The sequence below is a fragment of the Bufo gargarizans genome, chromosome 2 (genome assembly GCF_014858855.1).
Source record: "Bufo gargarizans isolate SCDJY-AF-19 chromosome 2, ASM1485885v1, whole genome shotgun sequence".
Taxonomy (NCBI): domain Eukaryota; kingdom Metazoa; phylum Chordata; class Amphibia; order Anura; family Bufonidae; genus Bufo; species Bufo gargarizans.
Genome location: NC_058081.1, coordinates 521,132,376 through 521,159,507, shown reverse-complemented (window position 1 = coordinate 521,159,507; position 27,132 = coordinate 521,132,376). Strand labels below are relative to the sequence as shown.

The 27,132-nt window shown below is 44.2% G+C and overlaps 1 protein-coding gene across 1 annotated transcript in view; it reads right to left on the bottom strand.

Annotated features, from left to right (window-relative positions):
- The window catches only part of LOC122928503 (sodium- and chloride-dependent betaine transporter-like), a 75,131-nt gene extending 66,314 nt beyond the window's left edge, over positions 1–8,817 (bottom strand). The window contains exon 1 of the mRNA XM_044281404.1: positions 8,672–8,817. The gene's annotated coding sequence lies outside the window, so the exon portion shown is untranslated. The remainder of the gene's footprint in view (positions 1–8,671) is intronic.
- Positions 8,818–27,132: the final 18,315 nt, after the last annotated feature.

The following is a 27,132-nucleotide window of genomic DNA, read 5'->3' as shown; positions in this document are numbered from 1 at the left end:
CCTCATTCATTCCTATGATATTTCTTAGAAGAGCAGAGCAAGTAAGCATGCTGGGAGTTGTATTTTTACAACAGCTGGAGTGCCGGAGGTTGCCTACCCCTGGCTTAGACCTACTATATGTTATGCTTCCTGCTCAGCTGTGTTTCGAAGGCTCTCTTGTATTATATTGCCGCTAAGCCTATAAGTGTGATACTACCTGGTCAGCTGTGAATCTAAGCCCATGATTTGTGATACTGTCTGATCATCCTGTGTATCTAAGCCTGACATGTGTGACACTGTCTGCTGCAGTAAATTTTTGCTCACTCCTTTTGTAGCTGGCCAGCTAAGACCTGTACTAGGTTGCTAATATAGCTTATATGTTTATACAGCTAAACCAGCCAATAACCTTAATACAGTTCCTATGTTTGTGTGTTAAAGACAAAAGCAGAGTTATTTACAGTGACTTCATGTTTGGATGTCATATAACTGTTATATATATTGTGTCCACAGAAGCAGAAAAGATAATATGCCTTTAAGATTCATTATATAATGTAAGGTAAGCTCAATGACACAGCAGAAACAACAGAAAGCATTAGACTGTTGTTGCTAAGCAGGAGTCTTGACCAATCCTAGCTAGCCTCACACAGCCCAGGAGCTTTGACCAATTACAGCCAGTCTCACACACAGCTTGTGTGGGAAATTCCCCTAGCAGGAGCTGCTGGAGTCATTATTCACCAGAGAGAGGAGCTGAATATACACACACTCCAATAAGAGCTATGTTTTATGGAAGCACAAGGCCAAAATAGGTATTTAAAACAGTTATATAAGTTCCTATTGTTAATAGTGAAGTCTATAAACTATCCATCTCCTGTGGCGAGGAGAAAATGTAAAAAATCCACCATTTTATGTTGAATGACAAGATTGAACAGTTGAACCACCATCTTATGCATACCACCATTTTGTGGTACTTTATTCAACATGTGTTATGTACATGGACTATCTGCTGCGGAGACAGCAGTGTTATATATGAAGAAAAGTTGAAGTTAACAAAGAAGTTATTTCAAGCATTTGTTGTGCTCTTTAAACCTACTGCTTCTATAGACTTGCACTAGAGGAATTACATAGTAATAGACAGTCTGGTTAGACTGAAAAGTCAGAGATATCAAAATTCTTCTAATGCCACAACACAAAAGGCACTTCATAGTGCTGCTCCTGCCACACCTTTGCCCCTATAATCGCAAAGTCCCTCTTCATGTCTTAAATGATATGTCATAGAGGGCACTCAGACCCCCACCGATCTCAAGAACGAGGATAGAGAAACTCTCACATATTGCATTATCCAGGGCTGCACTGTCAATTAGGCAAGATAAGGCAATTGCCTCAGGCGACGCGACTTGAGACAAGTCGGGGCAGGGCAGTTGGAAATCGGCACTTCCAATGTGGAAGCGCTTATCTCTCTATATCGCACTGTATTGCCATCCTCAGAATGGCAATACAGTTGAATGCTGCGGTGGGGCCTAGTACCTGTAGCCTATCAGAGGCTGGGACATGTAGCACAATGACATAATCATCAAAGCACCGCCTAAGCCAGCCAGTGTACACCTCAGAAAACAGGCCAGAAGAGTTCTGCACTGCATTGCTGGCATTACATAGAGGTACGTATACGAGTTTATTCTTTTTGTTTGGGCCATACTGTTGGCCCACTGTGGGAAGGAAGAAATAAGCTGTATGGGAGCATATTTTTCTACTGGCAGTACTAAATAGGGGCATGGAACTGGAACACATATGGGGGCATATTTTTATACTAGCACACATTATGAGGCGCACTATGGGGACATTGGCTCTACTGGGGAGAGGGGGGTATTTTTTGTACTGGCACACAGAAGGGGACATTTTTATACTGGCACACAGAATGGGGCTTTTTTTTTACTGGCATACAGAAGGGGCATTTTTTCCATTGGCACTCATTATAAGGGGGGATTTTTGGCACAGGCACGCATTGTGAGGGGGTATTTTTGTACTCGCGCAAATTATAAGGTGATATTTTTTGCACTGACACATAAGAGGGTGTTTTTGTACTGGCATGCATTATATGTTTTTTTTTACTGGAGCACATTATAAAGGGGTATTTTTCTACTGGTGCACATTATACGGGGGTATTTTTCTACTGACATGTTATAATAATTATTACTACAGGGAGACTATGGGGAACATGATTACTAGTATGGGCACAATGGGGACATTATTACTATTGGGAGCACTGTTAACCCTATGCACTCTGGCAGAGAAATATTACTATTGGTGGGACTTTTGATAGCACTATCACTGTGGCGGCGGCAGGGCTGTGGGAAATTATTGCTTCCATTGTGGAAGCGCTTATCTCTCTATCCAACTGTATTGCCATCCTCATGACGGCAAAACAGTTGAATGCTGCAGTGGGGCATGAGAGCCATGTCCCAGCCATACCCTCTGATAGGCTACAGGCACTAGGCCTAAAGTCTATCAGAGGCACAGGCGGTGCTATGACATAATCATCATCATGCTGACTGAGCCGGGCTCGTACACTTCAGGAAACAGGCAGAAAGAGGCCTGCACCGCATCACTGCCAGGCAAATGGAGGTATTTGAATATATTATTTTTTATTTGGCATGAGGCTGGTGGGCCACCATAGGCAGGCAGGGAGGAGCACTATGGGGGCATTTTTTCTACTGGCGGCACTAAATAGGGGCATTTTGTACTGGCACAGATGAGGAGGCATATTTTTGTACTGAAACACATTATGAGGAGCACAATGGGGACATTGGCTCTACTGGGGGAACAAAGAGTGGGTATTTTTTTGTACTGGCACACAGAAGGGAGCATTGTTTGTACTGGCACACAGAAGGGAGCATTTTATGTACTGGCACACCTTCTGTGTGTACTGGCACACCATTTTAAGGGGGTATTTTTTGCACTGGCATGCACTATAAGGCGGTATTGTTTGCACTGGCATGCATTGTAAGGGAGCAATTTTTTGCACTGCCACATATTATATGGGGGTATTTTTGTACTGACACACTTTATAAGTGGGTATTTTTTGTGCTAGGACGAATTATAAAGGGGTATTTTTTGTACTGGCATAAAGGTGCACCTCTAGTGCTATTTCTCGTTGCTATAAGGGATGGAATCTAGATAGGTCTATAAACTATCCATCTCCTGTGGCGAGGAGAAAATGTAAAATGTGAGCGTTTCTCTCTCCTCGTTCTAACGGTTGGTGGGGGTCTCAGCACTCAGACCCCACTGATCAAAACTTTTATGAAAACTCAGTGAATCTTTAAGCTGCTCTTAAGATGACCATACACAAAAGATAAGTATTTGCCTAAATGTGGCCTATCAATCGCTCGTTGGTGCATTTGTACAAATAATTTGATCATCAATATGTTAAAGTAAACTGGTAGATCAGGGGGGGGGGTCTATAAAAATTAAGGCAGCTAGCTATTGCGAACAATCACTTATAATTACTAGACAAAGTGTACCTAAATGGTCAACATTGTCCAGTTTTCCAGCATTTATCTTATGTACTGTATATGGCCAGCTGTAAATACAAGCAGACTACAATATATTACGGAATGAATGATCTGTTCCTGGTGTTCCTCCAGTCGTGTTCTTGACATAACAATGAGCACATGGCTCAGAATCCTGAAGAAAACTACAAAATTCATTCCAGATGTGTGTCTCAGTGAATGCCATACGCTGTCATATCCCCAGGCTGAAGAACACATGGTAACAGGCAAGTAAGACATACTGGGGCCATAACCTCTGTTCACCTCTGTTGTAATGTTATATGTAGCAGATATTTCTTCAGAGGTATTTCAGATATTTTTGGAAACTGCTGCTGAGTTACCACGGTCCTGAAGAAGTACCTTGTGCCTGGAGACAACTCCCACCAACAGGATCTCACACACATAACTTAGTGGTTGATAGCAGAGTGCTGTAAAATCACTAGGAGAACCCCAAGACAGGTGGAAGAATACTGACTGCAAACATTAGTATCAAGAAAATAGAGCGTAATAGGAGGAGCACTAAATATCATCACTAGATAGATAGATATGAGATAGATTGCTCCTGAAGCTATTGGAGAGAGGAATAGGAGGAAAGACATACAACATCATAAAAAGCTCCTACACCGAGAACTGATGCAGTGTGAAGGTAAATGGGAAAAGAAGGGCTTACTTCCAGCAGAGCCGAGAAGTCAGACAGGGCTGTAGCCTCAGTCCAACTCTCTTTAACATTTACATCAACGAGCTGGCAGTGGCTCTGGAGTCTTCCCCAACATCCTCAATGACACTGAGGTGAAATTTCTCCTGTATGCGGATTACCTTCTCCTACTATCACCAACGGAGAAATAGCTCAGAGACCAGCTAGTCATTCTGGAGAAATTCAACACTACATGGGCCATTCCCATCAATTTAAAAAAGACCAACATTATGGTGTTCCAGAGAAGGAAAACAAAGTCAGCCAGGCCCCCTACCTTCACGCTACACAACCACCCTCTAACAGCCACCAATATGTACACCTACCTGGGCATGATAATTAATCAAACTGGGAGCTTCAAATCAGACATTAAAGAGCTGAAAGACAAAGCATGCAAGACTTTCTACAACATCAGAAGACGACTGTACCACCTCAAAGCACCAGTGAGGGTCTGGCTTAAAATCTTTGACTCCATCATTGCACCAATCCTCCTGTATGGCAGTGAAGTCTGGTGCCCTCACACGTACCACGACTGGTCAAGATGGGATTCCAGCCCAACAGAGATATTCCACCTGGAATTCTGTAAGCATCTCCTCCAGGTCCATCAGAGCACCTCTAACAGTGCCTGTCGAGGGGAGCTGGGCAGATACCCTCTACACTTTACAAACCCGAAGAGGGCGCTATCATTCTGGGGCCATCTAGAGTAGTAAAGGCTCCCATCACCATAAAGCCTTTCTACACCAAGGGATCCCAGGCAAGGCAAAGCCCCAATACCAACTTACTGAAACCCAGCCCGACCAGATAATCACCCCACATCACCTCACAAAAAAGCACAGATCAGGAACACAGTAAACAAGAGACAAGAGGAATATTTCAGTGAATGGAGGAAGGAGGTGAGAGCATCCCAGAAGCTGACGGTGTTTCAGAGCCTGCAGAGAGACTACAAACTGGCCCCATATCTAGAGAAACTAGGGAACCCCAAAGACCGGAAAATCCTGAGCCGCTACAGACTGAGCGCCAACAGCCTGGCCGTCCAATCCAGACAACATCGACAGAGCTACATGCCTAGAGAAAGCAGACTGTGACAGCTTTTCGAGGTGGTGGAGGATGAGGCCCACTTCCTGATATACTATCCCAAATACTCAGCAGTGACACCCACTTTTGGAGACTCTCTGATTTACTCCAAGACTTCAGCTCCATGGAGGAGGAAGAGAAACTGCCCATCCTGCTGGGAGAGGAAGAGAACACTGTGGACATAGCAGCACAATATAGCAGTGCTTGCCACAGACTGAGAGCAGCGAGATATGCCATGGACTCCGATACCCTGACCCGGGGTGTGTCCGCACTCCTCCCTTCCCCTGTCTTGATATGCCATGGACTCCTATACACTGACCCTGGGTGTGTCCCCATTTCTCAACCCCCTATTTCCCACATGCTTTGGCAATACTAATGTATAATTTCAGACGTGCCAATAAAGCTTTATTGATTGAGTGATAGATAAATAGATAGATAGATAACAGATAGATAGATAAATATTAGATAGATAGATAGGAGATAGATAGATATTAGATAGATAGATAGATAGATAGATAGATGGACTCTGATACCCTGACCCAGGGTGTGTCCACACCCCTCCCTTCCCCTGACATGATATGCCACGGACTCCTATACACTGACCCTGGGTGTGTCCCCATTTCTCAACCCCCTATTTCCCACATGCTTTGGCAATACTAATGTATACTTTTAGACTTGCCAATAAAGTATTATTGATTGACTGATAGATAGATAACAGATAGATAGATAAATAATAGATAGATAGATAAATATTAGATAGATAGATAGATAGATAGATAGATAGGAAATAGATCGATATTAGATAGATAGATAACAGATAGAAATATGTGATTGATAGGTAAATATTAGATAATTATGAAATAGATAGACAGATAGATAAATATGAGACAGATAGAAATATGTGATAGATAGATACTGTAAATTGATGATAGATAGATATTAGATAGATAGATATGAAATAGATAGATATGAGATATACAGATAGATAGATATTAGCTAGATAGGAAATAGATAGATAGATAGACAGATAGATATGAAATAGATGAATATGAGATAGATATGAAATAGATAGACATATAGATATGAGATAAATAGATAGACAGATAGATAGATATGAGATAGATAGACAGATAGATAAATATTAGAGAGATATGAAATAGATAGACAGATAGATATGAGATAGATAAAATAGATAGAAAGATATAAGATAGATAGATAGGAGCTGGGCAGATTCCCTTTACATGTTACAATCCAGTAGAGGGCGCTATCATTCTGGGGCCATCTACATGGTAATAGTGAAGGCTCACATCACCATAAAGCCTTGCTACACTAAGGGATCCCAGGCAAGGCAAAGCCTCAAAATCAACTTACTGAAACCCAGCTCGACCAGATAATCACCCCACACCACCTCACAAAAGCCAAGATCAGGAACAGAGTAAACAAGATACAAGAGGAATACGTCAATGAATGAAGGAAGGAGGTGAGAGCATCCCAGAATCTGACGGTGTACCAGAGCCTGCAGAGAGACTAAAAACTGGCCCCATATCTGGAGAAACTAGGGAACCCCAAAGACCGGAAAATCCTGAGCCGCTACAGACTGAGCGCCCACAGCCTGGCATCGACAGAGCTACATGTCTAGAGAAAGCAGACTGTGCCAGCAGTGCCACCTGGAGGTGATGGAGAAAGAGGCCTACTTCCTGATATACTGTCCCAAATACTCAGCAGTGAGGGACATCCACTTTAGGAGACTCTCTGATCTCTGCCCAGACTTCAGCTCCATGGAGGAGCATTAGAAACTGCCCATCCTGCTGGGAGAGAAAGGGAACACTGTGGACATAGCAGCACAATATATCAGTGCCTGCCACAGACTGAGAGGAGCCTGATATGCCATGGACTCCGATACCCTGACCCGGGGTGTGTCTGCACCCCTTCTTCCCCTGTCATGATATGCCACGCACTCTTATACACCGACCCGGGTGTGTTCCCATTTCTCAACCCCCTATTTCCCACATGCTTTGGCAATACTAATGTATAATTTTAGACCAGCCAATAAAGTTTTATTGATTGATTGATTGATAATAGATATATAGATAATAGATATGAGATAGACATATCTAGGTAGTCTTTGTCTCATGCACAGCAATTCATGGCAAATCACTCAATGTCATATAGCACTAAAAGGGGCACACAGGAGCTGTAAGAATCATGGGGTTATGGGAAGCACCTACACATTGGAGAAGTTATACATTTCGATAGGTCTTAGTGATTTTAATAATCAGGTAACATCATGAAAATCACCTGGGAGAGGCCCCTTTTCAGTACCTCTGAGGTTCAGGGGGCAGACCCAACCTGATTAGTGGACAGCGCTAACATCAATGTTATAATAAGAATCCTGCATGTTTTATTATAAAGGGTTTTATGGCAACTTTGTTTTCTTGCCAACACCATATTACATTTTAACTGTGTTGTAATATTGTAAAGAGCAAGGTACACCGTGAAGGACAGAATGGTTAACTGGTTACAATACACACGTATACTTCTGTCTATTTCTAAGAAAGCTGGATGACAACCTCTCTGACCCACAGCTTTCCTACAGTCCTGAATTACAGACACTGGACCTCCATAAGACAAGGGAATTATACTGCGACCACCACATGGTGCCAGGATATGCAGTGTACAATGCGGCTAAAAATGTCAGTTCTGTAAATATTGAAAGAATAGGGACAGACTATATATGACTAGTCAGCTGTTATGGAAGGAAACATTCAGGACCTGGAAGAAGGCAAAATTGTCACAATTAATTTTAATTGCAGTACCTCGAGCAGCCTGTAAGAGCGCTAATTGCTGCATTTTTTTGGTTCCTGATCATAGGTTACATTAGTACATATCGCCCCTTGAGGCTGTGGCAAGTATTACAGTATATTAAAAATTGCTATGTAGTATGATAACCCTTGATTCCATCCCTACATAGTATTCAATGTTTCCCTTGTTTTATTATATAGTGATCATGGGGTCAGATAGCATCAACATCAAGTGACTCATCTCACATAAGAAAACTTCAGTTAGCCTTTCCCCAGATTGCTATGATTGAAGGAGTTACAGTGAACTTTTCTGCAACTAGATAGGTTGAAGAAGACGTAGTGCCCCTGTAAAAGTTAACAGCTAAGTCAGAGAAGGTAGCAGTATTAATGTAGGATCAGTCCCTAGGTCAGCATGAAGAATAGCTGCGGGCTGGGTACAAAAGATTGCATTCAACTGCATAACACTAGATAGGAGTAACTGCAGGGTTAGCGTCCCTTTAGGAGCTCATGAATGTGCTTGTAACATATGTAATAGAAGAGAAAATGCAAAAGAAAATGTTACCATATTGCAATAGTATACACACCTCAGAGCCCCCTCACAGCAGCACAGGACAGCAACAGCTTTGCAGCAGCAGTCACAGCAGTGGGTAGGAGTAGCCCGATGCCTTATTTACAGAGAATCTAGCAGCCCTGCTCCCAGCTACTTCCAGCACTAAAAGGATTGATTGTCTGACTATCAAACAGGGGAGAGGGGGCGGGCAGAGGAGGCGGAGGCAGAAGACAGGACATCTAATAGAGAGGTATTTACAACATCACATGGACCAGCTCCAGAATGTCCCTTGTACTGCCCAAATCAGCACCTGCCCACAACACACAGTGCATCAGTCAGAAAAATGGCACAAGTTTGTCGAAAGTTATGGTCCTCAAAATGTGAGCTGTGATATCTTCATGAAATGTAGGCACTCAGACATGAAATTTAACAGCAACTCCTTTTATTAGCACTTCTTCGTATAGATATTTCTTCTTCCATCTCCCAGCTCGTAGGAAGCCCTTTCCACTTTCTGCCTCCTTTCCCATGTGCTCTTCTCTTAAACCGAGAGCTTGCTGTATATTACATCTCCATCTGTTTGAGACAACATAACTTTGGTTAAAACAAAGCAAAAAAACCCCCCCAAAAAATAAAAAAGAAGCTCAACGTGACCATCAGAACTTCACAATTTCTTCTGGGAACCACCACCATCCATAAAAACATTCACCAACCTTTTCTGTTGGTAGTCCTTTAAAACGGACACATTCCTGGTTATGGAGTGACCATTTTGCTCACGCGTAACCGGGTTTCCTTTCTTGGACATGACATAGTATTCTGCTCGGTCAATAGGTCTTGTTTTACCTGTGACGTACAACCACTGGCGTTGCGAGGGGGGTGTGGGCCGCATCGGGTGACACCAGTCTGATGCAGTGTCACCCACGACCCGCCGGAGTTCTCACTCACAAGCACGTCAGCCCGCCGTCACGTGGTAAGGGGGCGGTGTCTGCCTGGTGAGTGGCGCCGCGGCGGCTACACTACAGGAGCAGCCAGCAGGGACTGGAGTCTGGAGCTAATGGGTGGTGAGTCAAGTGACAGCAGTGACTCACTCACACAGCCAGACCTGCCACTGCCACGCCGGGCCGGAGGGAGAAGACGTGGGTAGAGTGCAGAGAGCGCATATTGACTTTTTTTTTATATTTTTAGACCGACGATTTAAATTTTTAATACCCCATTATAGCTTAATTACTGGGGGATTATTAGAGAGATGAGACATAAGGGGTTCTCTCTGTCTGCTAAACTGTGGGCTGAGGCCACATTTACTAATCTTTGCTCAGGGAGGCCCTCAGAAATATAGACCTGCATGGTGTGGACTGGTCATTTTTACTAAGGAATATAGTTTAATCGTTTATGTGCAAAAGAAAAAAAAAGAAGTCAGCTCCAATCAGATATCTGCATAGACCAAGAGTCTTGGTCTATGTGCAGATATCTGATTGGAGCTGACTACTTTTTTTTTCTTTTGCACATAAACGGTTAAACTATATTCCTTAGTAAAAATGACCAGTCCACACCATGCGGGTCTATATTTATGTGGATGCTATGTGAATTGGTGGCACCATCTAAATATTTAGTAATAATGTAGGTAATCTTTGTCAGCTCCCTTTTTAGACTTCTCCGACTCCTTCACATCCAGCTTTCCAAATACTGGGTCCCATAACGTCAACTACTTGTGGACTGTTGTAAAATGTCCACCGGGACCACATGTAACACTGCAAGGATGTTCCTTTTTCCATTATGCCTACTCTATGGCAAATCCAGCTCTTACAACCTGCTTCCCACTCCTGTAGCTGCAATGGGGACCCCATAGTATTTATTATATTTAGACAATGGGGGGTAGGGGGGGGGGGGGGGTTGGGGCCTGACATAAGTGAGGTTACGGAAGGTGTGCAGCCCCTAGCTTCATGGCTGGGTCCCTCATTCCAGTCCCATGGCTTGGTTTAACGGGTAATGTCCTGCAAAGAATATAATGCAAGTGTCAGTGAGGTCACCAAATCCTGCCCTGTCCAGGGGCACCTGTCAAAGTCAGCACGCGGGCACCACAGGGCCAGTCCTCCACACAGCACAGTCTGCGGCCACCTCTATAGGACCAGCTATCTGCCTCTCCCCAGCCATCGTCAGCCTGATATAGGGAGAAAGACAGTGTGTTCCCCACTGCCCCCACCCTTGGCCATGCCCCCTGTGCCCGGGCACCTTCCTGGCCTCCTCATGTGGCAGACTGCAGTGTTCTTACAGCCTTGCACCTGTCACTGGGGCCGCACTGCATGTGGGACTTCTTATACCTGCTGAAATCACAGCACACCTTAATTCTTCTCTGTTATCACTGCGTACAACAACCTTTTGTATAGAGGATGGCAGGGCATTTTCTCCTTGTTATGTGATTCTGTTAGTCTAAATGTCCTTTCACATGGACTGATGTTTCAGTCGACTATTGGGAATGAACCAGATATTCCTGATAACTGCCTTATTGTCAGCAGAGTAATTTTCGCTGTATATGGACAAATGATCACTAGAGCGATCGCTTGTGCCACGACCCAGGAGGAGTTGGGAGCAGAGGACGGGAATGGTAATGGCTCTGGCTGCAACAATAATTTACAGTGGCAATCCTCACACCGCAATCCTTACTTCACTCAGGGCACTCTGCAATGTTGGGGCTCCTGCCAGACAGTAGTTTGGGGTGGGCTTGGTTGGGTGCAAGGCAGTGGCCGGTGTATGATGCAGGAGTCAGTAACCATGGCAACCATGGTAGAAGAATAAGCATCTCTCTTTACTAAAGAGCAGAATGGGAGTTGTAGCACATTCAACGATATCGCAGCACAGTTCCAAGGCAAGTCACAGTGCAGTTTCTTCCTAATAGCTGTATATAGGCAAACAGCAACAATGATGGTAATTGGAGTAGTAGTGCCTGAGTTCCTTCTAAACACCTTGCAACATTTCCAAGATGATCACAGACATGCAAAATTCTCAAAAAGGTGGCAGGCACCCCAGACTACAAACCATGTACACACATAGCAAGAACGTGAGGGAGGCACCAGGGGCAAACCACCCACATGCAAAAAGTCTCAAAATCAGCTGTGCAATTCCCAGACTGAGGGATGAAGATCCACAAATGGTTGGCCAAACCATTATATAAGCATGAAAGCTGCCATTAACTATTAATCCTTCCACAAACAGCAAAGACTATAGCCATAAACAGCAAATACCTTGCTGACACATGCAAACCTCGTTATCCTGGACAGTTTATTAATGTCTTCCCCAGATTTCCTTCAGGGATTGCGCCCTCAACAGGAATGATGTTTCTTCTGGAGCTGGACTGGCATCTGCCCTGAATGGCAGGCAGAGCGAAAACTCAGGTAGTGTCTAAACTCCATGAGCTGTAGGGACCTTATGATGTCAAAGGGTCGCTTGATATTGAAAGTCTTGATCCCAAACTCACTATGCGACGTGGTAAAACACCATGTTTAGGCTTGGATTTTATTTGTATATTATATAATTAATACTTAAGACAACAGCCCATGGGATATGAATATTACCATTCTGCTAAATCCTGTGCTGCCTCAAACCCATGTGACTTTAGCAGCATGTCACATCACCCTGGGACATCACAAGGTTGGCTAATGCAGTTGGTCTGTCTTAATACACGCTGACACAGTGTGCAGTCTGACATTCAGCATTAACCATTCCTGTCTTTCAAATAAGAGGACTGTTCTTTGTAGTCTAACTTGTTTATTGGTCAACAGGTTTGTTTGATTGGCAAAACAGGATTGTTTGGTAAAACTACAAGAATACAAATAGCATGTATAAGTATAAAGTATAGATAGCATGTACTATAACATTTGCATTAACACTGAAGCACATGGTAAAATGGCTGCCTATACATAATATTACATATCTATCTAACAGTAGTAACTCCCTGAATAACAATTACAACTAGCTGAACAGCTCTGCATAACACAATATCCCTGAAACAAAGGTAGATCTCTCACCAGATATGATTTTACAAAGATGGTGGAGTTTGAGAAGGAGATATGCAAAAGGACAGCTCTACAGATGTGTCCTGCAGACTGGAGGCTTCTCTTTCCCAGGAGGCTTTGCACTGCAACAATGCTTTGCACCACCCACAATGCAGTAGTCTTTGTAACAGGAAAACAAAGTGTAATACAACTTAACACCACTAGATGGTGCCATAACCACATTAAACGCTTGAGAAATACCAAGACTCTGGCAGAATGAACTAGAATTATTTTCCCTAACCCTGCTGGGCAGAACACTCCCCATCTGGTGTCAACAAACGCCACTACTGAATCCCACTTTCTTAGCAACCAATTTTGGTCAATGATGAGATCAAGCTTCTTCAAAGCGCTATCCTTGGAGTTTGTTTGGCCTTCGCTGAGGTGGTCTATTTCTTTAGCATAACATTCATGTTGTATAGTGCGAATTATTATGTTTTTGAACTTTTCCAGATTAGCAGCAGTAAAGGTGTGTTTGCAGTGATGCCAACCTTTGCAGGGCTTCTGGCTCACAGGTAATGTCTGAGCTGTCTGAACTACACAGGCTATAGCACAAAAGAGCAACATCCAGGTGGAGAACCTGTTGAAACAATGAGATTTGAGTTGGTGGTCCGAAGTCACTGTACGTAGAACAGATACTTCAGGTCGGATTTCTTCATCTGCATCTGGGTCTACGAATTCAAACATGTCGGCTCTGGTACTGCAAGACTTTGAATGGTACAGGAATGCAGGACCCGTAAACCATGTTGTGTCCTTAAGGTGGCTTGGTGCGACGGATCTAGTCGCGTGTTCCACAGGATTATGATGTGTAAGCACGTAGTGCCACTGTTTAGGACAAGTGGATCTCCTGATCCTCAGCACCCGATTGCAGACGTAGACGTAAAAGTGTCTAGTTTTGTTGCAAATATATCCTAGGACTACCTTTCTGTCCGTATAAAACTCAACTTCCTCGATTTACAGGTTCATACCTGTTGTTCTAAGTTCAGCCAACTCCACTGCAAGCACAGCAGCTTAGAGCTCCAGTCTGGGAATCGTGTGTTCGCGGAGTGGCACCAGTTTGGTCCGGCTCATGACAAATCATATATGGCATTGTTCTTTGACGTCAATGGTCTTTAGGTATGCTATGGCTGCAATCGCCTTGACTGAAGCGTCGTAGAAGATATATAGTCTTTGCATCGTGACTTCAGTTGATGGCACGGAAGCATATGGTCGTGCCACATGAAGGCTGAACAAAGCTTTGAGAGATTTCTTCTAACCTGTCCTCAGGTCCTTTTTCTCCGTGGGAAGTGGATCATCCTAATCAGATGTCTCTGTGGTGAGGTATCTTAACATAATTTTGCCTTGGATGGTAATAGGTGCTGAGAATCCCAGAGGATCATATAAGCTGTTTATGGTGGACAGAACTCCTCTGCGTGTAAAGGGCTTTTCTTCCTTGCTGATTTGGAAGGTGAATGTGTCTGCCTTTAAATCCCAGACCAAACCAAGGCTCTGCTGCATGGGAAGAGAGTTGGTGCTAAAATCCAAGTCTTTTAGATCACTTGAATGGTCTTGGTGTGAGGAGGCCTCCATTAACTCACGGTTGTTGGAGGCGATTTTGTGCAACCTCAAATTAGATAGAGCGAGCATCTCTTGAGTAGTGTTAATCGCGAATATTCTAATCGCGAATTTCTATCTCGAATATTGGCATTTCGAAAATTTGCGAAGATGTAGATTATAGTGCTATATAGTCGTAATCGCGAACATTCTAGATTTTTTTTTCATCAGTAACCTCCCTTCTTGCTTCTGGGCCAATGAGGAGGGTGCAATATCTTTGTCATAGCTTAGCAACATCCCTAGCAACAAACAGGAAAGTTGCCTACCCCTTTACTATATAAGAAATGGCCCAGCAGCTATTTTCTGCAGTTTTTTTGCAGTTCTGAGAGAGAGCAGTGACATTGCTGTGTTCTGTGCTTTCATCTGGATCCTATTCCTTATCCAATTACATTAGATAGTTAGTTAGCTCATATATATATAATACAGATAGTTAGTGGGAGATAGTCAGTGTAGGTTAGATAGTGATATAGTGTAGCTGATAAGTTCCAGTACAGGGTGTTAGGTAGTGTGATAGGAATTACAGTTTTTCTGCTGTCCATACATACATGCTACAGACATAGTGCTTTGACGTCACAACACTACTTAGTGCACCAATCAGTAATATCTACTCAGACTTGATAAAATGTGAAGTTGCATGTATTGCGCAAAAAATATGCGCATCATTAGTGCCAATTTGCACAATCACAAAAATAATGATTGGAGATCACGAATTCTAGAATTCGTGAATTTATTGCAAATATTATGCAAAAAATTCACGAAATATCGTGAAAACGAATATTGCCTATGCCGCTCATCACTATTCTTGAGCCCTTTTCAGGAGACTGGTTGCGGTCGCGTTCGTGGGTGTTGATTTCAAGCAGTCGTCTACGTAGAAATCGGTTTCCACAAAGGATCTGACCTCTGACCCATACTTTGCTTCACCCTCTCGGGCTGAATGTCTGAGACCGTAGATAGTGACTGCAGAGGAAGGACTGTTTCCGAAGATGTTCACTCTCATTCAGTACACTACAATGTCTTCATTGGGTTCGTTGTTGTGGTACCAGAAGAACCTCAAATGGTTTCTGTGTTCTTCCTTGACGAGAAAACATTGGAACATCTGTTGTATGTAGGCCATAAATGCTACAGAATCTCAGCGGAAGCGGAGAAGTACCTCTTGAAGCCTGTTGTTGAGGTCTGGACCAGACAGTAAGACATCATTTAGCGAGACGCCTTCGCACCTGGCGCTTGAATCGAATACTACTCGTATCTGCCCTGGTTTTTTAGGTTGATACATGCCGAATATGGGTAAGGACCAACACTCCACAGAGTCTTGGCGCACAAGTGCCATTTCTGCATGGTTGTTCTGGAATATTCTTTCAATGAAGGTAAAGAAATGTTCTTTCGTCTCTGGTGTCCTCTGAAGTTTGTGCTTGATGGAGATGAATCGACTGTAGACAAGTTCTTTGTTGTCAGGTAAGCGTTGTCTCTGGGGTTTAAACAGTAAAGGTGCGACCCAGCTTTTTGACTTGTCTTTTACTATTCCTTTATCCATGATATTCAAGAACATCCTGTCTTCTATGGACATTGCTATCCACTTGTCTTCCCTTGTCCTGTGGAAGACTGTGCACCCTAAGTAATCTTGCTCACCATCACAGGAGTAGTCTTCACAGGAGGTATCTGCGAAAGGACAAGGCACAGGAGCACTTTGTGGCAGTTCTTTATCAGGAAACGACTATGACATGGCTGAAATAGGGAAGGACATCCATTTTCAAGTGTGTTGGTGAGCATACTGTTGATTGAGGTGAGCTTGTGTGCTCCTCCTAGACAGATGTCTACTATGATGACCCATCCTAGGTCAAGTCTCTGGGCGTATGGAGCTTTTTGGGGACTATTCATTTGTCCTCTATTCTTTTGAACTCGTAGTATGTCTCTTCCAAGGAGTAAAACTATTGGTGCTTTTGGGTCCAGTTCTGGTATCAGGTGAGCTATACGCCTCAGGTGGGGGTGGTATGCTGCTACCTCTGGTGTAAGTATCTCAGACCGGTTGTCAGGAATGTGATTGCACTCTAGTATGGTTGCCAGGGACAAGCAGGTCTGATCATCCACTATACCCAATTTCTTTCCTCCCCGCCTTCTCAATGGTACCTGCACATGTCCTTAAAGAGTAGGGAGAACCAGGCCCTACAATGTTGAAGGTGTCGAAGAGGGTGGATTTAGCTAAAGACCTGTTGCTTTGATCATCTAAGATTGCAAATAAATTGATCGCCTTATCTTGGTGGCCGACCGGATAAACTTTGACAAGGTGGATTTATGAGCAGGACTTCCCTCCTGCAAGTCGTTTACAGATCTCTGTACAGTAAGAAGTGACTACTTGGGTATCTATGTCGGTGTCTGTCTGCTTTCCGTCATGCTCCCTTGCTTGGAATGATACCTGAGAAGGTGGTCCAGGGTGTAAAGCCATGTTGTGTTCTGTGATACCGCATTCTGTGCATGTTACAATGACCTTACAGTTCCTGGCGAAGTGTGATGTGTGCGCAGCACCTGAAACAGATGTTATTTTCTTTGAGAAATTCTTTGCGATCCTCTAAAGACTTCTCCCTGAAGGCTCTGCATTTTAGTATATTTTAGTTTTTTTGTGCAGGGGCATTCTTTGGTAAAATCTTTTCGGAATGTTCTCTTCTTGAGAAGACTTAAACTGCCTGTAAGGAGAACCTGTGGAGGCAACATTAGTTTTGTGGACTGCCACTGGTGTTTTATGAGGTTTGACATCAGGGGTAGTGGGACATGACAATGTAAAGTCAAAATCCTGCCTGTTCAGTGACAAAGTCTACAAACACCACGAAGGGGGGAAATGGTACATTATGAACCTGTTTATAATGGGACCCATGTGTGATTTACTTCTCCTGTAGGTTATAAGGGAGTTTTTGGACAATCAGGTTGACACCTCTGGCGGTGTCCAGGAATGCTAGCCCTGGCAGATCGCCTTCTGCCTGAGCAACCTGTACCTCTATTAACAAGTCACTGAGTTCCCTGAGCTTCTGGTAACCCCTACCCACTATTCTGGGAAAATTATCAATTCTCTTATATAAAGCATTTTCTTTAGCTTCTATTGATCCATAACACTCATCAAATCTTACCCACACCATCTTTAGGCCTTTGCCCGGATAGTTTATCTAAATGTCTTTGATTCTTTTGGCGTGTTCAGCAGACTCGCTTCCAAGCCACTTTACCAAGAGATCTAACTCCTCACCACAGGAAAGATCTAAGCCCCTTATGGCATTCTGGAAGGAGGCTCGCCACCCTGTAGTTCTTGGGGCAATCGGTAAAAGTCCTTTGGTAACCAGCTCCCGTTTAGCAAAGAACTTAACGAAGTCCATGGTGGCCTGGATACCTCCAATACTACCCGGTGTGTTGTTGTTATGCTGCAAGTGTGGTGTATCACCATACCTTTTAGGGGTTTCTGGCTTAGGGAAGTCTGTATAATACCGTTCTGACACGAAGGTTGTCCCTTTAAGTCGAAACGAAGGTTGTAGCTTTTGTTCTGCAGGGCGGTAGTTATAGTCAGCATCGTATTGTCCCATACCGCCCTGCTGGAGGTACTGTGGTTCAAAGTAGGATCTTTGAAACTCTGTATAAGCTGGCTGATATACTGGATCATAGTTGTCATCTGTCTTGGGATGCTGATGGACATATTCTGAGACACGCTTTTTTGGATTTTATTCATCTAGGTCTGGCCCAAGTACTTGGCTGTGTTTCTCAGATTTGGGGAACTCCAAGGCTTCTAGGAACTCTGCTTTGTCTACTGCAGCTGCAGCTTCTTTCTCTGCGGCAAGTTTTTCCAGTGACACTTGCAGGAGTACACTCCTTTTCCATTGACATTTGACGGTGTACTCTCTGTTCTTCCAGTGAAGCTTGCAGGCGTACTCTCTCCTTTTCCATTGACGCTTGGCGGCGTACTCTCTCTTCTTCCAGTGATGCTTGCAGTTTGGAATTCCAGATCGCCAAGATTATTGACTCTTGAGTTCTCCGTAGATCTCTTCGGTATCTTGTTCACCGGAAGTGTTATGGACTAAGGCCTCATGCACACGACCGTTGTGTGCACCCGTGGCCGTTGTGCCGTTAGACGTTTTTTTCTGCGGCTCCATTGACTTTCAATGGGGCCGTTGAAAACTCGGCTTGTGCACCGTTTTTACACCGCGCCCGTGACCCGTGTTTCTAGGCCGTGAAAAAAATATAACCTGTCCTATTTTTTTCACGGGAAACGGGTCGCGGCCCCATTCAAGTCAATGGGGCCGTGAAAAACGCGGTTGCACACCCGTTTGTCATCCGCGTCAGAGCCCTCTCCGCGCACGTTTTATTTCTTCTTATGGCATGGGCAAATTGTCTGGCCAAAACTTGTGGCAATAAAATTGAAAAAAAAAATTGACAGGAAGTTTGAGGTGACAGGATATGCTAATTTCTAGTCATCTGTGGTAAACAGCTTCTGTATAGTGAGGCAGCGATTGCAGCAGGTGCAAATACAGCCACAATGCCACGATGGGATGTAGAAAAACTTATTTCCCTCGTCCAGGAGAGGCCGGAGCTTTGGGATACCCGGCATAATTCATATATTGACCGGCAAAAAAAGGATGCTTCATGGGAGCAAGTGGCACGGAGCATGCGCCGAAGCGAATGGGCCAAGGCTGATAGCCGAGGCCGGGCCGAATTAGGTAAGTGTCCTTGTCCTCTGTGTGGCCCTAAGATGTAGTTGGAAATTCCCTGAGGGGACAATAGTGTTTTTGGGGTGGTCCATCCTCCTTTTGCGGAAAGGCCTGTAAATGGTTGGTAAATGAGGCGTCTAATTTTTCCCCTATATTAATTATTTACCTCACAAATGTCTTCTATGTCATTTCTAAACAGTGAAACAAACCAAAACCCGCTGGGCAAGTTGCCGCGACCAGTTCAGGCGGGAGATGACCAGCAAAGGCCGGAGTGGGGAGGGGTCGTCGCGTAAACGGGCCTATATATATACGGCCCAGTTGCAATTTCTTCGGCCAGTTATGGAATTGAGGCCGTAAGTATTTTTCACTTTTTTTCCCCAAAAGTTTCATATTTGCACACTTACGTTTGTTTGGACAAAGCGAAAGTTTCCCTGTTAAAAATGGATACAGTTCAGTAGTTCTATTACAGACCTATACTTTCGGTGTGGCAGCCATGTCAGAACTGACTACATCCTGCTTTTAAACTACTGAAACTCCCAGCATGATAGAATAGCTGTAAGCTACTCGGTCCTGCTTGGAGTTGTAGTTGGCCATCAGCTGGTGTGCAACAGTTTCTAAATGCATGGTGTTGGTTGCCTACCTCAGTTTAGTGGTGGAGTCAAACCAGGGTCCACCGCTTTGGAGCTGAATGATGAGACGACACGTGAAGTGTGCAGATGTCGCCTCCCTTATCTGTTTTGTTTGTGTCCAAGCAATTTATTGTCCCTCCTGGAACATAGATGTTTGAAATTGGAACTTGAAAAACGAATAGAGATGACACTTGCGCACTGCACGCATTATTTCCTCATACAGTAGATCATCGTGTTTGTCGGCTCCTAGTCACACACCAATGTTTATAAACGCTTTTCATATGCCTCCCATTTTAATGGGAGCCCGGACTAGGGTTTTTTGATTTAAAATTTTCGGGCGACATGAGAATTGTACCATATCAACATATTATCAAAATTTCTTTTAGTTTAGAAATGGGTACCCTTTGCCTATTGGCATTGTAATTTATATAGCAGAATTGGTATTGCACCGAACCCCACATGGTTTCCTACCATTCCTCCTATAATCTGACTATAACCACATTCTAGGCAAAAGTGGAAAGCTGAGGTTGCAACAACGCTTGAGCAGCAGGATTACAACTAGGACTATCATCATGGTCAAGTGTGGCCTGGTACATGTTGTTTATCTGTATATGTAGTTCTACTAGGTTCTAATTACATCTTGGATATTTACATGTTGGTAGCGGGGCACATGCAGATGAGTTGGCCTCAATTTCAGCACTGGTTTTGGTCCTTGAATGCAGAATCCTCTTCAGAGGCTGGACAGCTCCAAGCAGCAAACAATGTTTTCCCTTTTCCAAAACAATAGGCCTTTACCAGACGTATCCCATCAATAGATTACAAATGTATTTGAAATGGGATTTCCACATTTCACATTGAAGCAGTTTTTTGATGAGTAAATAAAAATTTCAGATGTATGCTGCCTGTCCGTATATTTATTCTATTTGCACAGTTTGTTTGCGCCTAATATAATCAATGTGCTTTTGGAATGTGTAACGCAAATGATCTAATGTGTTTTTTGTATTCATTTTTTTACGTACAGTACTGTGGACAGTCTGGATCCATCCCACGAGTCTGAATCGTCGGGCAGTGAAACCCCTGCAGTCTTTTCCCCGCAGGCAAGTCCGGAACCAAGCCGGCTCAGGACCCAGAAGACTCCACGCAGGCTGAGGCCCCCCTACCACTGGCCAGTCCACCCAGGATTGTCCAGTCTCAGCCCAGACGGCGCCGCCAAGTCCCTCCCTCTACCTCTGGGCCAGAGAGTCGGGAGGTTATTGATGCACGCGTCATCGATTTTCTGGCCAGGAGGAGGAGTGATAGCAAGGAGGAGAAGCTGTTGAGGGGACTGGGCACGCTCCTGCAGCAGGTTCCTACAAATGAACATCCGGACTGCGTGGCCTCCATAGCCATCGTCATAAAAATGTTCGCTTGCCCCAACCATGGGGACATCATTGGGCGATTAAATAATATGCGCATTGAGGTTGAAAATGCAGGCCAGCAGCCCAATCCGGCCCCATACCAATTCCCTCCCCAACCCACCCAAGGCCCTTCTTATGCCCCCCCTCAACAGTACCTTCCACCTCAGGGGCCAAGTCATTCTGTGGGGCAGCCCCTTTACCATCCCAGTCTAGCAACTGGGGCACCACCACCGGCCCATGTTAGGCCACGGTCCTCTTTTCCGCCTGGGTCGTTCTCGCAGGACCTTCTGGATTTGTAATTTATGGTTGCATTGTTTGAAAAAGCATTTTATTTGTTCTTTGTTTATTGTTGTAAAAATACCATTGACTGTGTTTTGGGTGGGCCCAAAATTTTACTAAATTATGGTTTGGGTCCCAAATCATTGACTAGTGTTTTATTTGCACACTACACACAACATTCTCATTTGAAAACACAATGTAAAACATAAGCTACACACACTGTATCTCACAAAGCCACACTTTATTTGGACAATCAACATCTTTATTTAGGGTTCCTGTGCAGATGAGGTATTAGAAAAATTTTTGGACCCGAAGAGCCAGATATCAAGATGTTTCAGTAAATTAACATTTAGACAGAAACATCTTTAATATTTTTATTCCAAAAATAAAAATCTCAGCCCGCAAGCCCACGTCAAGGGTCCTCATTATCTTGCGAGTCCCTACACTCAACTAACACAATCATTTATAGTAAGTTAGCTAGAAAATAAAAAAAAACTAAAGAGCCCAGAAGATTTCAAAAACTGCCACGAATAGCGTCCCTCTGCCACGGCAAAGACCCCTCTGGGCTGATAAAGTAGTCTGCAAAGAGTTCCCGAACTGCAATGCCTGCAGTCCCAGGTCGTCTATGCAGGGTCCTTTCCAAACCCAAATCTGATGACGTAGGAAGATCTTCCATGTCAAGAGAAGAGGAAGCCTCGTGAATCCTGGTGAAGTTGTGTAGAACAACACAAGCTTGAATCACCAGGGTAGCATTCTCCGGATCCATCTGTATGGATGACAGAAACACCCTCCACTTGCTAGAGAGTATCCCGAAAGCGCACTCCACATACCGACGGGCACGAGTCAACCGGTAGTTGAAGATACGCCTCCTGACATCCAAACCACGCTTTGGGAAGGGCCGCATAACATGTGGAGTCAATGCAAACCCTTCATCTGCCACGATGACAAACGGAGCCGGCGGACCTGCATATCCAGGCAGTCTTCTGGACTCGGGCAGGGCAAGCTGGTTGGCACGAAGCCGCTCACCCATTCTAGAAGCACTAAAGATGCGAGCATCCGCAGTGCTTCCATAGGACCCGATATCTACCATTATAAACCGGTAATGACTGTCAGCAACAGCCATCAGCACTACCGAGAAAAACTGTTTATAATTGAAGAAACGGCTCCCTGAGTGTGGCGGCTTCTTCACACGGATGTGCTTGCCATCCATTGCCCCGATGCAGTTTGAGAACTGCGCAGAATTTTGGAAGCCCTCAGCGATCCGAAGCCAATCGTCCACCTTGGGCTGTGGCATCACCGTCTCTCGGAGTTGCTGCCAGATGACATGGCAAGTGTGTCGTACAATTCTCGAGATCGTTGAGGTCCCTAAAAGAAACTCAAAATGCAGGGATGCAAAAGAGTTCCCAGTGGCAAGGAATCTGTAGGAAAAAGGAAATAAAATAAAAAACAGTCATCAACAAATCGCATGTAAGAACAGATTCAGGATTCTAGTATAATGCTGTATACACTACACGATTGAAAACACCATATGTCTAGTGGTGGGGAACCTATGGGACGGGTGCCATAGTCGGCACTCAAGGCCCTGTGTGTGGGCAGTACTACCACAACTAAGTGACAACAACTATGTTTAGACCCTTTTTAATGCAGTAAATGCTGTGCAAGTGCACAATTATGTTAACATTATGCATGATGAGGACGATAGCTGGAAATCTCGTGGGTTGCCAGCAGCACAATCATCCCAAATAGGGTCCAGACCGGTACATCGACTTGGACCAAGGTGGTGCACGCAGAGAGAGATCCTGACAGAGGGACCAATTTCATTCAGACACTATCAAAAACCACGGCACTCGACAGTATAGGATGAAAATTGTTGACAGATTAATAACTCTGAAAGGAAGGTTACAGCTGCTGAATCACGGCGGACTGAGTGTATTAAACACCATTTTTAGCAAACGCCTGGCGAGTGCAGTGTATTTTTGGAGTGTCTGGAGGACGATAGCTGAACACAAGTTTTGAACTGTATCCAAATGGTAAAAAATACACAAAAAATGTTAGGTCATGTGACAGGGATTAATGTGTAAAGAAACAAACCATTAAACTCCCCCCCAAAAGAAAAAAAGGGCAAAGAAATGCTACTTCAGCAAACAGTAGCACATGTCTCACAGCAGCCATTTTGGAGCACATGTTACTCCTAACACAAGCACTGCACATTTCTGGTGAAACTTAACAAGTACTATACTGCTTACCTCAACTTGACAATGAGCCTTTCCTCAGGAGTAATGCTGCGCCTCATATTGGTGTCCATAAAGGTAAGGACAGTACGTAGAGACGACAGCAATCGGTCAAAGGTACCCACTGACATCCAACAGAAGGAAAAGAACTTCTCCGGATGGCGGCGAAGATCTTGGTATAGCGTATGGAAGTGTCCTTTCCGGTGCCGTTGTGAAACAATCGGATGGACCCAAAATCGTCGCCTTCTCCTCGGTTCCTCATTCATCAAAGGAGTGCGCTGTCCCCAACGCCGAGAAACCAGCCAATGCAGCAAGACCTCGTCCTCAGAATCAGACATGGTGATACAGCAAGAGAGCAGCCAAAATAACCTCTGTACTCTGGAAAGACTACAGAAAATGGCCACCAATGCATACTCAGGTGCCCCTGATTTATACCAGTATCCTGGGTGGAGATATTAAAATGACATTTTTTTAACCATTCCTAGATTTCTGACGGGCCGCAAAAAAAACGGGAACACGGACACACGGAAGCACAACGGAAGCAAAAACCGCCACGGATCACGGAACAACGGAACCACGTTTTGCGGCCCGAGAAAAAAAAAACAGTCGTGTGCATGAGGCCTAAAATGAACTCATTACATGCAAAGCGAGATATGTCAAGCCTTTATTTGTTACCGTATATTTGGATGATTGTGGCTTACAGTTTATGAAACCCCAGAAGCCTAGAATATTGAACCTTTTCACAAAATTCTAATTTTAAGCTGCATTAATGCAATTCCTTTTAATTTGCATTACTGAAATAAATGTACTTTTGCACAATATTCTAATTTGAGTTTCACATATACATATATATATATATATATATATATATATATATTTAGCAAATACCGCAGCAGCACAGTCAGACTTTGTGTACTGGGTGCAATTCCTCCTGGAGGCCGGCTTCTCCTCCACGAAATATACGTTCCAAAAAACGAGGCAGCACTTCCAGGCTTCAGTAAAAGGGTGAAGACCCCAAATTTTATTCCCCAGCAGCGTTTCGGCCTGCTCAATGAGGCCTTTCTCAAGCTATACAATAGTGCAAACATCGGGGGTTGGTTACTGTCGGACCTGGCGCATGCACAGAGCTGAGATGGGGACGCCAATACTCGCTGACATGAGGATACACCGATGGTAGGCCCTTTGTTTTTTAAGCTTTATGTTATACAGCCACAACACTTCGGTTAATGAGAATGTTTTTAACCCCTGACATAACGAGCACTTTTTGAATATGATCCATACAGGTTCTTGGCTCCGACTCGTTGGCGGAATGGGGGGATAGAGAGATAAATATGTATGATTTACTTTATGCACTGTAATTTTACACTTGTAGCACTATTGTAATTGTTTCAAAATTTTGTACTATTTAGTATTTATTATATGGGGGAGAAAAAAAGAACTGGGTCGCACATCCACAGTGCTTGGCTTTGACCTAAAAAGTGTACAGCCCCCCGTATTGCATGCTGTACAAGAGGCATTAGTGTACATTTTGATCAAAAGGCATAAGCCCACTCACCACGTCAAGGAAGCCTCTATTGAGTGGGACCTACTCTGACAAAAGGGCGCAGCACGGTGCGATGACAAAGCGGCGATATCCTGGTAGGCGGCGGGACCCAGGAGTCAAAGCAGCAACCATGCTGTCTGACGATGCCACCCATGGCACTGGGTCCCACCAACCCACCAGAACAGCACCACAAAAACAAAGGCCACCGCACAGTACTGCACCATATGAACAGCTGTCTAACACAGCATGTCCATTACTATCAGGAGCTACAGGTCAATGACCACTATATGCAATCCTGTGTGATTAAAACCACCTGTGCCGAATGGGAGGAGTGCTGACACCAGTAATAAAGAAGAAAGATTCAAATAACAATTATATGGGGGAGAAAAAAGAACTGGGTCGCACATCCACAGTGCTTGGCTTTGACCTAAAAAGTGTACAGCCCCCCGTATTGCATGCTGTACAAGAGGCATTAGTGTACATTTTGATCAAAAGGCATAAGCCCACTCACCACGTCAAGGAAGCCTCTATTGAGTGGGACCTACTCTGACAAAAGGGCGCAGCACGGTGCGATGACAAAGCGGCGATATCCTGGTAGGCGGCGGGACCCAGGAGTCAAAGCAGCAACCATGCTGTCTGACGATGCCACCCATGGCACTGGGTCCCACCAACCCACCAGAACAGCACCACAAAAACAAAGGCCACCGCACAGTACTGCACCATATGAACTATTTAGTATTTATTCACGTTTATGATATTGGTATAGAGAGCGTCATATGACGCAACACAGAGGATGATCATGTGACTGATCATTTGGAATTGTTAACATGTGTATCCACTAATTGTATAAGATGCCTGCACTGATTTGTGGTTATATATACCCGATGTTTGCACTGTTGTATAGCTTGAGAAAGGCCTCATTGAGCAGGCCGAAACGTTGCTGGGGAATAAAATGTGGGGTCTTCACCCTTTTACTGAAGCCTGGAAGTGCTGCCTCGTTTTTTGGAACATTTTTTGGAACGTGTATATATATATATATATATATATATATATATACACACAAAAAGGCAGCAGCACTAGTCAAAATTATGTGGGTGCAATGCCTCCAGGCTGTATGATATTGAGCCTATATATTAAGAAATCCAAAAATGAGGCAGCACTCCAATGGTTGTGACAAAAAGGTGGTGGACCCCTGAAGGTGTTACCCCTATCAGGGCAGGTGCTCTGTATGTGTTAGGTAGGGCAATCTAAACGCCATCCATTGCCCCTATAACGCCTAATAGGGCTAGTTAATACTCTAGCCCCTAACGCTTCTACAGACTCCCACGCTGGATTATCCCTGACATTGGGCCACCCCACTTAACGGAAGCATCATCCTGAGGAACCGGCACAGCATCATGAAGGGACTACTACAGGATCGGTAAGGGTGAATGCGTTCCCTTATTTTTACCTACTGATATGTGCTTGTCACTCAATTATACATCCACTGATACAAATGCAGTGGAGTGGTAATTGCTAGTGTTGAACAAGCATGCTCGGCCGAATACCAGTTCGGCTCGAGCATCGCTATGCTCGGCACATGGCAATATTCGGCTGAGTACCGCATGTGCTCGAGCGCAATGCTAGAGTCTCCTTCCCTCACGTTTCGCGGCTGCTAGGCGTGTTCAGCTCATTCGAAGTAAGGGGGAGCTGGGCATAGGAAGGGACAGAGTGTGTAGGGAGTGTAATTGAATATTTTTTGGGTACAAAAACGTTTCAGAGATCCAAAAGTCCTTGTAAGGACTATTGTGTGTGACACCAGCAATATATGTGTTAGGGAGAGCTGTGCATAGGAAGGGACAGACAGTGTAGGGAGTGTAATAGGAAGATTTTTTAACCCAAAAACTTTTCAGAGACCTAAAAGTCCTTTTAAGGACTATTGTGTGTGATAGCAGCAGTATATATTTTTGGCTCATCTTGCACTAAATACAGCGTAATAGGCCGCTGCGGACAGTTAAATTATTAGCGCCACATCTCCTGTGTAACGTGTGCACATCCCTAAAATATCAGTGACATCCAGTGCACTTTTTCCGTAGACATTGTCCGCTGCGGACAGTTAAAT